We start from the raw sequence: 12,605 nt of genomic DNA, 5'->3' as shown, positions 1-12,605 counted from the left end.
ACAGGCTACTGTCTTTTGATATCAATGCTATCAGGTCGAGGTTGATATGGGTTGGAAAGAGTGAGATAACTGAACCCCATCCGCACATATCAGCCGAGACCTGATCCAGACTCCTGTCAGAGATACTTTAAAGTTTTTAAAAATCACTTAATTTACACTGATCCATGAATTTTAATTAACTGAACCGAGAATTATAATTTACACAAATACTTTTGCTGATTTAAATAAAATGTGCATGTCTTAAATTTGGCATTCATAAATCAAGAATAAGTATATCATACATTGTCAAGTGTATTGTGTGTATTGTAAATCTTTCCAAGAATCGATCCATGTAAATTTTGTATTGTCATCATGAACGTTTCACAATGACGTCATTCAGTGCTCGTGTCTGTGTGATAAAAGTAGAGACAACCATATTCAAGGAAATTTGTTTAGATTATAGAATCTGTTTAGAAAAAAAAGTTGTGCAACATCGAAACTGGACTTTGTAATAAAATTCAGTCTGGAAAGAACCTAATGTAAAAATGAGTCCGTCAATATATGAGGAGCTTAATTTTGATATCAGGTCAATGACTTTTGTTTTATGACTGTGACCTTGACCTCTGAGTTAGGGATAAGGATGTTGCATTACACCCTATGGGAAACATTTGTACCAAGTAATATTACAAAGTTATTGAAAGAAAAACCGTTGAATTGCAAGTGTGACATTGACCATGAAATAGGTTCTGTTTAATTAAGATGACAAGTCGTCTGATTATGGTAATATTGTTATCCCTTGATGGACGGCAGAGCTCTCGACCGGGCACGAAACCGATCTTGTTCATGCCATGTTAGCATTTGACTGCCAAGTGTGACCTTGGCCATTTAAAGTTAGGAGTTTGAAAGATGTACATGACACATTGTCTTATTATTGAGTAATTAGTGCCAAGTAATATTGAAATCCAATGATGAATGAAATATGGACCCAAAGACGGACCTGAAAACGAAATGACGGTCGGAAAAGCGCAATCATATAGTCCCCTAAGCTGGTTTTGATCAGTCTGCGAGTAATTTCATCTTCAGTCTGCTAACTATCTTACTGTTGAGAAAAAATAAAATATCAGTTTCATGACATTAAATTTGAGGGCATAAAAATCACCCCACACTTAAGTGGCAGTGGCCAGTTTCGTACGTTGGTTAATGTATTTTACAGGCATTATATTTAAATGGACTTTTTGTTGTTCGTAGAACATATCGGGGCCAGGGAGAGTAAATTTGAAAATTCCACAAATATGTGCTGATACCAGTGCGGAGAAAAAGTGATAATAAATCCATTTTTGACCAATTCCAGGGAAGTGTTGAGCGAATATATTGCATATTCTTAGCACTTCCTCGTGTGATATTTTAGTTTAAACAATATTTTATTATTTAAGCAACATACACATAATATGTACAACATATTTTTACATGTCAAATACATGGATTGGAAAACAAGCTAATAGATTATGTAAATTCCTTTCCAAGTGTGACATTTTAAGCCTGATAAGTCCGTTGTTTCTATGATGATGATGATGATGATGATGATGGAAACGAGTTATTTACAAATGACTGACCTAAAACATATGTATATCGTATAAGTTCTTTCTTCTGCCGGCTTAATATACAGTATATATATTTTTGAAAAATGAAGTGGTATTAAATTTCTGCGTACTTTACTTCTGTGGAGTCTGTCTTCTCACGTTGATATTTCTGAGGTTCTGTATTCACCGATTTTTTCATTAATTTCAAACAGGATTATAATGACGGCTTGTATTTTCTGCGAATTTCAAATCTACAGTCTTAGTGTCTTGCGCAGAAAATGCAGCAGATTAATTTTTCAAGCGCCTTGAGAATTGTTGCACGTTATTTTATATATACGAACATGCAAAACAGACACGAAAAAAATAGCGGGAAGAAAACAATATTTTTAACGCATGTGACCAGACGAAAAGTAATGGCGGGAAGAAAAGTGCCTTTTGTATATCTTTTGCAAATTAAACCAGATAAAAATGTTTTCAATAGCATGAAAAAAATGTCTGTATTAGAGCGTCTAAACTTGCCCACCCTCACGCGCAAAATGAGCCAAAATTTACAATTTGTCTCTACGAGATAAAAAATGTAAAGTAAATCTGTTTTTATAGATTTCTAGCGTAATTTAATTTAATATATTCCGTCATTAGGAATGATTTCAGAACAGTTTGCATCATTTTGCAAAAATGAAATGTTCCATCACCCTATATGCATATTTCATGAGGTCCACACACTCTAACGTCCACTGAATGATGAAATGCATGATGGGTTAATATATAAAAATGATGCTTTTACATTACTAAGTTGAAGAATTAAAAACAAAATATCGTATGTATATATATTAACTTTCATACCTTGGCGTGGCCTTATCGTAACAATTTTGCTGCTGTGTCGTCGATTAGCGTTTGAAGTCCCCAGAAATTTTAAAATATCAAACAAGCGATTGTAAACTATATAAAACGCGCAAAATATTTCACTTATGATTTTTCTATTTATGAACAAAAGCAAGTGTTACTGGTTTTTAACTTTTATATATCTTTCGCAAATTAAACTAGATGCAGTTGTTTTCAATAGCACGATAAAATGTCTATATGTTACAGTCTAAAGTTGCCCACCCCTCATGCATAAAATGAGCCACAAATTAAAATTTGTCGCTGTGAGACAAAAATGTAAATGTTTTAATAATTTTCTGGCGTAATTTAACGTATAATGATATATGGGCATTTTCGCATCATTTTGAGAAAATGAAATGTCCACACCCTCTAAATAATAAAAATGATGCTTTTACGGTACTAAAACATTGTTAATGGTGGTAAAATTAAAAAGACATGTCTCAATATTTGTTTTATGATTTTTTTCGCATTGGTATCAGTGTTATTTTTGGAATATTCAATCTTACTGCCCCTTGCCCAAATAAGTGATTTCTTTTTCCGCAAAATTTAAACTTTGATGGGTGATTTTAGATATCTCAGGAAAATTGGACAGGTCTGTCTCTTGGGAAAAATCTCCAAGCATTCATTCATTTTTCACAACATTTACTCATTCGTGGGAATCCTCTTTTCAAAAAGCATCATAGATAATCAATTGAAACATCTGACTCTTGTATATTCAAGTAACAATACAAAATCGGCCATTTCTACTTACGAAACCTGATTTTTATGTACATGCTTTAGTTTTTTCATGTCAGTTCGAAAGTAACAGAATGATTAATTTTCCTCATGAAAGGAAAGCTTTTTCTCTCTTCGGTCAGAACTGTCAATACCTGATGGGTTGGAAAATATATGAAACTGTTCGCTGCATAACACTTTGAGGTAGTTTGGCTTTAAACATGTTTCACATTAACTGTGGGTAATCAAATGCCGATTATGTCTTTTCAGAGCATTTCAGACAAGACTGATAAACCTTACAATCATTTCCCTAGGGAAAATCTTTAGAATTGACTGGCTTTTGACTCCTGTGCAACTACATAATATTGTTTATAAAATTAAGTTTTTAATATCTTTGTTTATTTTCAGTCTAGTGTCTAGTTAATTGCTTAAAAAATGTACTTTGCTCTGCTCTATTTTCATTGACGATACAATGATAGATGATTTATAGCACACTTGTTGCAGTTCCACTTTAAGATAAATATCAAAGTTTGATACCATATGTTCCGGTAGTTATTATCTTGATTTGAATTGTTTCAGTAAAAGAATAAGGAACAAACATCCAATTAGGATTAGCCAAGTTTAATACACGAAACAATGAAACGAAATAAGTGCCTAAATAAGTAAGAAGAAATCATTTTTTATTAAGGATACAATTCGAAATGATGATAGATTATAATTATACATTGTACACTGTCAGTGTTTATTTAGATCGATCCATCGGAATGTTTATTTACACACAGATATAAACATTATACCATGGGAATTCGTAGCACATAATATTTAGACTGAAGTCGGAAACATTTTCCTGAAACGATTATTTTTCGTGTTAAACCTTGTGCTTCCAGAGATAATAACCAAGGTGTTTATTTACAAGATTGTTATCATTACTTCAAACCAACGGACACTAGTTTATGTTCCAAAAATGTAAACAAAATAAGAAAATCAACTGAAATTTATTTTGTAAATTAGGGCGCCAATATAAATTGAGTTGATAAGAAAGTGCTAACTACAATAAACGCACTGGAAAGCTATTTCGGATAAAATACATCGGTTTGAGCGGACATTATTTATGCAAAATTACAGATATCGTTATTTGTATCTGTTCTGGTCGTTTCTGAACATGGATATTTTTCGGAAGGTTTGTATCCCTACATGTATATGTAATTAGATACTTTTTCTAGTAAATTTAAAAGGAAAGTTTGTTTTCAGTAAAATAATTTAAAATGAAGTATGTATCACTTAGGTATTTAAATGTTCATTTTTTATTTGTTCTGATATGTTGTTCAAAAAGTGGGACTAATGAATATTAGCTTTCATTTAGTAAAATTCATTGCCAGGACGCTGTATTTGTTACTTTGTGATTTGTGAAAGGTGAACTGTTAAATTTCAGAGTTCGCATGATAGTTCCCACATACTGGATTCAGATTCATTGGTAATGGAGGCCTTGTGTACTATGCAATACAAAGGTAAGAAATTACAGCTAGTGATCGTTTGATGCAAATAAGAATTGTACTAGTATAACAATTTCAAATAAAGAAAATATGGAGAAAAAAATGAATTAAAATATTTTGTACTTTAGCTCCATTTTTTCGGATCGACAAAAAAAATCCTAGTGCCTAAATTTACAACTAGATAGATTAACAATGTATGTAAAGGTCATACCAGAGAAAACAATATTGCCTTATTAGCTATATACAACACTTACAAACCGATTTTATTACTGTTATTAGAAGTTAACATAAAGTGATAAAATCAAATATATATTGTGTTTCATCTATAGTAAAAGTTACAGTGTATGGTTTTTAATCTAATTCAAAGTACTGTTAAATCAATGTATGCATGAACTTGGCAATATTATGTTTACATAAACTATAAGAGCGATTGTTGATATTTTCAAATTTGGTTGCGTTATCTATTACGCCTTATCTGAAATGTTAACAAAATATAATGTATTATGAATGTACAAATAATTTGAGATTATAGAAAAATCTTTTAAATGAAAAAACAATGAAAACAAGAATATATAACATGATAGTGTTTTTGTCAATCTGCAAATTTCATTGTAAAAATCTAAGACAAACATCCGATAAATAGTATGTCTTTATTTTGGAAAAAAGACATCATAAACTCTTGGGGTTTTCCCACATCTTACTAACTTTTCACATACTTCTAGAATAATAATTCATTGAAGAATATCTCAATTTACATTCTTTTCAAACAATAGACATCTTTAAGTAAAGAACTTGGCGTCTAATTAAAACATCAAGCATACTTCCTGAAATATGGAAGAAACAAAGATGGCGTAGTTTGATAATATTGAAATCTTGATATATGTGTTTTGTTTAGAAATTAAATTAATTAAAACATACACATGCGGAAGCTTTTTATGTATTTGGTGCAATTCAATACAGCTGCCGATAACACAAGAGTCAATAAACTTCTGGAGCATGTAAAACAAATACCAGCATGACCAGATAGACAGAGTTGTCGAAATGATTACTCAACTGAATTCATTCATTTAAGATTTAAATGTATAGTCCAGTTTTTCTACTACAAGATCTAAACACAAATACATGGTACAAAAGTATAGATGTTGTCTTCAAAACCAATTTTTTCCAGAATTTTATACAAAGGATATTTCCTGTATTGTAATCTCGTTATTGTTATTTCGTTCGAAAATCTTCATGATGAATACGTAGCTATACATGTATTTTTAATAATATGTTGATGTGAATATTCTGTTCTAATTGTATTATAATCATTGTTGCAGAAAACTACATTCATGTGTCAACATTTGCTGTTATTAACAGGGATATACACAGATCATTGTGGATTATAAATGAAAGTAAGTAAAATGTCTTCTTCCTTTATATTACAGATTATGTTGATTAACTTTTGTCCAGTAATAACTTGACATTCACAAATTTTATTAAAGTATGTAATAAATGATTAAAAAATGATGTTTTGTCATTTTATTCAAACGTCCATACATTTGTAATAATAAAATTTTAAAGCTGATTTTAAACAACAAACTGCTACGAAAATTTCTTTCACAATTCATACAAAAAATGTTTGCATTAACAGAATGAAAGTATGATAGGTGATAGGTGATAGAAAATCATGCAGTCATATATTAAAGAAAACCGGAATTCTGAAGCGTATAAATTGTCTATAAATATATATAAGGGCTAAGGTATGTATTTTGGAAGTTAATACCCATGAATTCATCAAAATAGCTGTATTATTCTTACCAACCGCGCATGATGAAACTGTGTTAAAGTAACTACTTTTCTTAAAAAGAAATCATATTTAATATTATGTTTTTATTACTTTCAGGTTGGATCTTTAAAAGCGACCACGTTACCTAACTGGAATAGCGTTTTGAAGGAGATGTATATTCGTATTGCTTTGAATATTACAAATATATGGACATTTGTTTTCGTAATGTGAAATGATAACGTATCTCGAAAATGTCAGGACAGAAACATTCAATAATTACATTCTAACCATATCAAGTTGTGTAAGATGTGCAAACAGTGACAAAAAATCATGATGGAATATATTGAAAATCTTGTAATCTTTCACAATTTGTAATTATTTCTATGATGACTAATGGCAATACATGCAAGCAACATGTATTTTGTCTGTTTACAGAAAGTTAAATTCAAAAGGAATTGTATTCTTTTTCACACAGTATCAGTTACCTTTGACATTCAGTTTTCTGAAACTTATCAGAATTTTACTCGTTATCTTGGCTTTCCTGTATATACTTATTCTTTATTAGATGACATATACATGTATAATTACATAACACAGTGCTTAACACAGTGCTTAAATTCTGATAGCAATAGCAAAACTCATCTTTTCATCAGATTTCAGAATGTCTAGAATTTTGAGTGCAATGTTATCACTCATTTTATTTATCTGATTTAAGATAGATACACACAATATCAACATAGGTCGCTTATCAGAATTCTGAAAGCCATAACAACGGTCAGATTTTCTTCTGTCAGATTTCAATTGTTTTGTAACGGCTTATCGGAATTCGGATAGCAACATTGACATACATTATTTATTTCCTCTGTTTATAATTCAGATAGTAAAGTCAATGTTCTTGTTTTCTACTGCCTGCTCTCAAATGGTGTTTATCTGAATTCGGATAGCAAACGCAACGCGCAGTTTCTCTACTGTTCGGCTCCAGATCGTTTTACGCTGTGGCTTAGGCGAATTCGGATAACAACGATAATACATACACAAGATCTATTTCATATATTCCTGATGATATGCAAAACTTATAGTTATTTCAATTCAGATAGCAAAGTCAATGCTAGGTTTTTTGAACTGCATGATTGCTTATCTGAATTTGGATAGCAAAAACGAAACACAATTTTTATTCTGTCCAACTTTAGATAGTCAGTATTTTATAGACTTGTCTGAATTCGGATAATAATACAAACTCACATATTTGGTCAAGTGTATTTACTTGTTCGTTTAATGATCAGGTACAAGGTCTCTTCCGTAAATTATCGTATTTGGTAAAGTGTATATTTGCTTAGGACAGCGTAGCATAATGAATATTGGATTTAATCTGACAGTATTTTGTATTTGTATAATTGATATAAAATGAATTGAAGGTAATCTAAGTCTGCCTTTTATCTGATTTCGGATAGAGCAGTTTTCTTATACATATTTAGATATGCGGTTTCCTGTTCCCTGCTCGAGGTGTCTTATATTTAATATATATTCATGATTATTAAAGTTATGAAGCATTTACTTGTTCTTTTTGTGATTTTCTGATAAGTTCTCGATAAATCAAGCATTTTGACAGTTTGGAAACTGTCAAATACAATTGGAACGTGTTTTCTTCAGTTTTTGATCGGAAATGAAGTCTGACGTACAGACGGACGGTCAGGGCAAAAAAGTATGTCTCCACCAGTTGGGGAAGACATAATATTTGTTTTAATCAGTCAGGTAAGGTAATATCAAACCATATTTATATTAGTTTAAGAGAAAGGGAGGTATTTTGACATAAAATTAATCCAGCGTTATCTAAAGACACATCAATTTAAAAAGTTGTTCATCACGTTCTAACTCTAACCATATCGCAACCACTTTTAAAAATGCTCGCATATTTCTTTTACGGGAGATTTCATTAATACTTACGTATGTCTGTATGAGCATCTTATACACCGAGACCATTTGCATGCACAATAATCATGTTCATATATGCATTGAAATTTAGTTGAAATACATATAGCTATGTCAACATTTACAAAAGTCTCTATCGGGAGGAAAACTTTCGACACCACAATTTACATAATATATTGAAAATTAGTATATTGTGGACAAATGTTTGACCCTATATGACCCAGATTCAACTTTGACCTTCACATCATCAAGAATAACATTCTGACCAAGTTCCATGAAGGTATATGGTCATAAATCTGGCATCAAAAGTTTAACATACTTTTCATTTGATTTGACCTGGTGACCTAGTTTTTGATCCATCATGACCTAGATTCCAACATGACCTAAAAATTTTCAAGAATAACATTCTGACCAAATTACGTGAAGATATGGTCATAATGAGACCTCAAGATTGTTATAAAGCGTTTCATTTGATTTCAATGTGGCCTATTTTATGTTAACAAGCTTTATCTTTGATTTGACCTGATGACCTAGTTTCTGAACACACCAGACCAAGATTGGAAACAGACCTAAAAAATATCAAGATTAACATTCTGACCAAGTTTCATTGAAGATATATATACTGGTACTGATTATAAACCTGGACAGATGATAAAGTCGAACACCTTGGAAATATTCGATTGCTATTGGTTATTTATAAGATTGAACACACCATCTAATAGTTTCCACTTACAACACCAACTGGTGTAAGCAAAAACAAAATTAGTAAATATTCTGTATAAATAAATGACTTACATTTATTTGTATACAAATATTTATCCAAAATTACTGGGGAACAGGGCGTTTTTGTGCACGCTCACTGTCGAAACATGAAGACCTGATTTGGTAACTTTTCATTATTTGATCAGGAATGACTGCTGCAGCATTTTGGGGAAAGTTTCAATATAAAAGTACGAAGTAACTTTTGTAGATGACGAAGTGTTCGAATTTATCATCTGTCAACGTTCATACAGTCCCCATTTTACAAACCCCTTTCTGGGCCTCACTTCGTGTGAGTTTGCCTACTAAATATAAATTTGAGTTATGTAAAGTTTTTAGCAAATGTTAAACTTTATTTTGATACCGACCATTGCTTACAATTTGCAAAAATAAAAATGTTACACGGAAGAAACCTCATTTTCTATTCGGGTTTATTATCAGTACCGGTAGCCAGCCCCTCTGTAAAGATATTTAGGCTGGCACTAGCTTGGATGTGACCTTCCTTGAGAACTACTTTTGTACTTTGGTAATTTAACGTCCTTACCTTTGGACACATTACTAGTTAGTAGATCTATCTAAGTGTACCTTTGCTAGAAGATTCTGGTAAGATATTTGCATTTAGCATGTGTTCCTTTTGAATGCAATGATAACTTATTAACCGCGAGAGATGTATTTTGTGAAATCTGTATTTTGCACGTCTGCCATTGTTGCATTGTAGTTCGTATTGTTTCTATGTTCCTGATTTTACTGTTTTATGTTGTAGGTCTTTCTTCACATACTATACTGGTACCGTCCTACTAATAAATAGAAGAAACCTTTACATTGTGGTGTTCAGCTTTACATTAAACCACAACTACATAAATTAAGGAAGCTCCCTAAAGTAATTTTGTAATCTGAAAGAAGTACTGCTGAAAAAAACATTTAGATAAGACAGTATATTCTATTCCCCAGTTTTGGGTAAAGTAGGTAGAATGCATTCGAAATGGAAAATATGATGTAAGGGCTCAATTACTTTTTGGGTTCTTTATGACTTTGAAAAATGTATCCTGGACCCTGTACAACAGTTGGTACATTAAATTTACTTAAAATATCTGTGATTCATAGCCATTAAACATCAGATTCTGTTTATAAAATGATCATAATTTAGATGTTTTTTATCTATATATTGGTCTACACAACGGAAAAGCCATAATAATTGGCATAAGCCTGGATCATAGAAATAGCTCAACTAAAAAAGTCACACATTCAGCCCCGTACCTAATCAGCATAATATGACAGCAAGCTCCTCCCTGTTTCTCAGTTTTTTGTATATTAAGGTAAATTATGATTAAGAGAGTCAGTGTTTTACAGGGACTAGGTATGGATCCAGAAAGGTATACACTCAACAAAATTCCTAATCGGTTAGATTATATTTGTATTACTATTTTGTCAATAATTTAGGTAGTTACACGAAATTTCACATGCCGACATTTAAATAGCTAATTATTAATTTATTTTTGGTGACTCATGGCCAAAGTAACCGCATTAGGCGTTTTGCCCAATGTTGGATATTTTGCACGTGCAGTACATGTGCACCAACATGTACGTGTTCGTTTAAATTATGGCATTGCTGACGAAAGTCCAACTAGAAAAACACATATCATGGTGAAATTGACTCAAGGGCAATTGGATCGAGCTGTCGGAATGTTGCTAGCTGGGACACATTTAGGGCACGTGTGTTAATGATTTTACAATTTCAATAGAATTTTGATGTTATTTGTTTGTAACTGTTACTTCGAAGGTTATTTCCATTTGTAACCTTATCTCCGTTTACAAGAACCTTCACTCGTTGGTTATCTACCCTCCGCGCTCTTTTTTCGAAATTTAACCAAAGTACAATTCATTGAAATGACCGCTTTTGAATTATGTTGTATAATTCCGACAGCCCGGGCGCGTTGCTCTTGTGTCAATTTAATTTTTTTTTGGTTGGTGGGTGGGGGGATGGGTGGATGGTGGGGGTGGGAGGGGGCGTTGATTATGTAATTCATTTTTACTGCATCATTTGAATACTAATAAGACACATTGAATACAGCTTGAACAAAATTTAAAAGAGATGTTTCAGATGTTCTTCTATAAATGAAAAACAGTTACATGTTGTTGTTTTTAATTGGCCCATCTACTGCGCAGTAGGAAAGGTGAGTTATTGTGATCGCTCGATGTCCGGCGTCCGTCTGTCTGTCGTCTGTCAACATTTAGATTGCGTATGCGTAGAGACTGTATTTTGCAATTGATCTTCATGAATTTGGTCAGAATGACTGCCTTGTTTAAAACTAAAAGAAGGTTGAATATGGGTCATCTGGGGTCAAAAACTAGGTCACTAGTTAGATTAAAGAGAAACCTTGTGTATGCGATGAAGGCTATATTATTCAGTTAAATCAAAGGAAAACCATGTGTAGGCAAAAACGGCTGTATTTTTCAATTGATCTTCATGAAATAAAGTCAGAATGATCGCTTTGATAAAATATAGGTTGAGTTCGTATATGGGTCATTTCAGTATAAAAAGTGGGTCACTAGGTCAAATCAAAGAAACAAATTGTCTATGCAACAGAGGCTGTATCTTTCAATCAATTGATCACCTGAAATTTGATAAAATCTGGGTAGAGATTTAATATGGCTTGTCTGGGGTCAAACAGTAAGTCACTAGGTTAAACCAAAGAAAAATATTGTGTATGCGATGGAGGCTCTATTTTTCAATAGATCTTCAAGAAATTTGGTCAGAATGAGTGCCTTGATGAGATCTATGCCGAATTTTTATGTGAATCATCTTGGTTCAAAAAATAGGTCACAAGGTCAAATAAAACGAAACTTGTGTATGCGAAAGAGACTGCTTTTTAATTGATTTCATGAAATTAAGTCAGAATAATTGCCTTGATGAAATCTAGGTCGTGTACGAATATGGGTCATCTCAGCTCAAAAGTAGGTCAATATTTCAAATCAGATAAAAATTGTATGTATGCAATAGAGGCTGTATTATTTAATTGATCTTAATGAAATTTAGTCAGAATGACTGCCTTGATGAAAACTAGGACGAGTTAGAATATTGGTTATCTGAGGTCAAAAAGTAGATCACTAGGTCAATTAAAAAAATATTGTGTATGCAAAAGAGGCTGTATTTTCCAATAGATCTTCATGACATTTGGTCTAAATGATTGTCTAGATAACATCTAGGTGGAGTTCGAGTATGGGTCATCTGGATTTAAAAAATATGTCACTAGGTCAAATAAAAGAGAAACGTTGAGTATGCAATAGAGGCTGTATTTTTCAATTGATCTTTATGAACTTTGGTCAGTATGACTGCCTTGATCATATCGTTGTCAAGTTTAAATAAGGATCATGTGGGGTCATATGTATATGTTCAGTGTCATAATCTTAGAATAAAGTTACATATGTATCAGATTCTTTCAAAATAACTTTCAAAAATGCTGTCTTGTGAAAGTTTTATGTTATAGACACTTCGAACTC

General features: G+C 32.1%; 1 long non-coding RNA gene across 1 annotated transcript; it reads left to right on the top strand.

Annotated features, from left to right (window-relative positions):
* Positions 1 to 393: 393 nt before the first annotated feature.
* Positions 394 to 7,907, top strand: LOC123561744 (uncharacterized). The gene is made up of 4 exons (XR_008370060.1): positions 394 to 4,335; positions 4,588 to 4,663; positions 5,968 to 6,042; positions 6,534 to 7,907. It is a non-coding gene; the product is annotated as an uncharacterized LOC123561744 (long non-coding RNA).
* The last annotated feature ends 4,698 nt before the right edge of the window (positions 7,908 to 12,605 follow it).

This window comes from Mercenaria mercenaria, chromosome 3 (assembly GCF_021730395.1).
Source record: "Mercenaria mercenaria strain notata chromosome 3, MADL_Memer_1, whole genome shotgun sequence".
NCBI classification, from domain to species: Eukaryota; Metazoa; Mollusca; class Bivalvia; order Venerida; family Veneridae; genus Mercenaria; species Mercenaria mercenaria.
The sequence above is the reverse complement of the archived record's forward strand: the minus strand, read 5'-3'. Positions and strand labels throughout refer to the sequence as shown.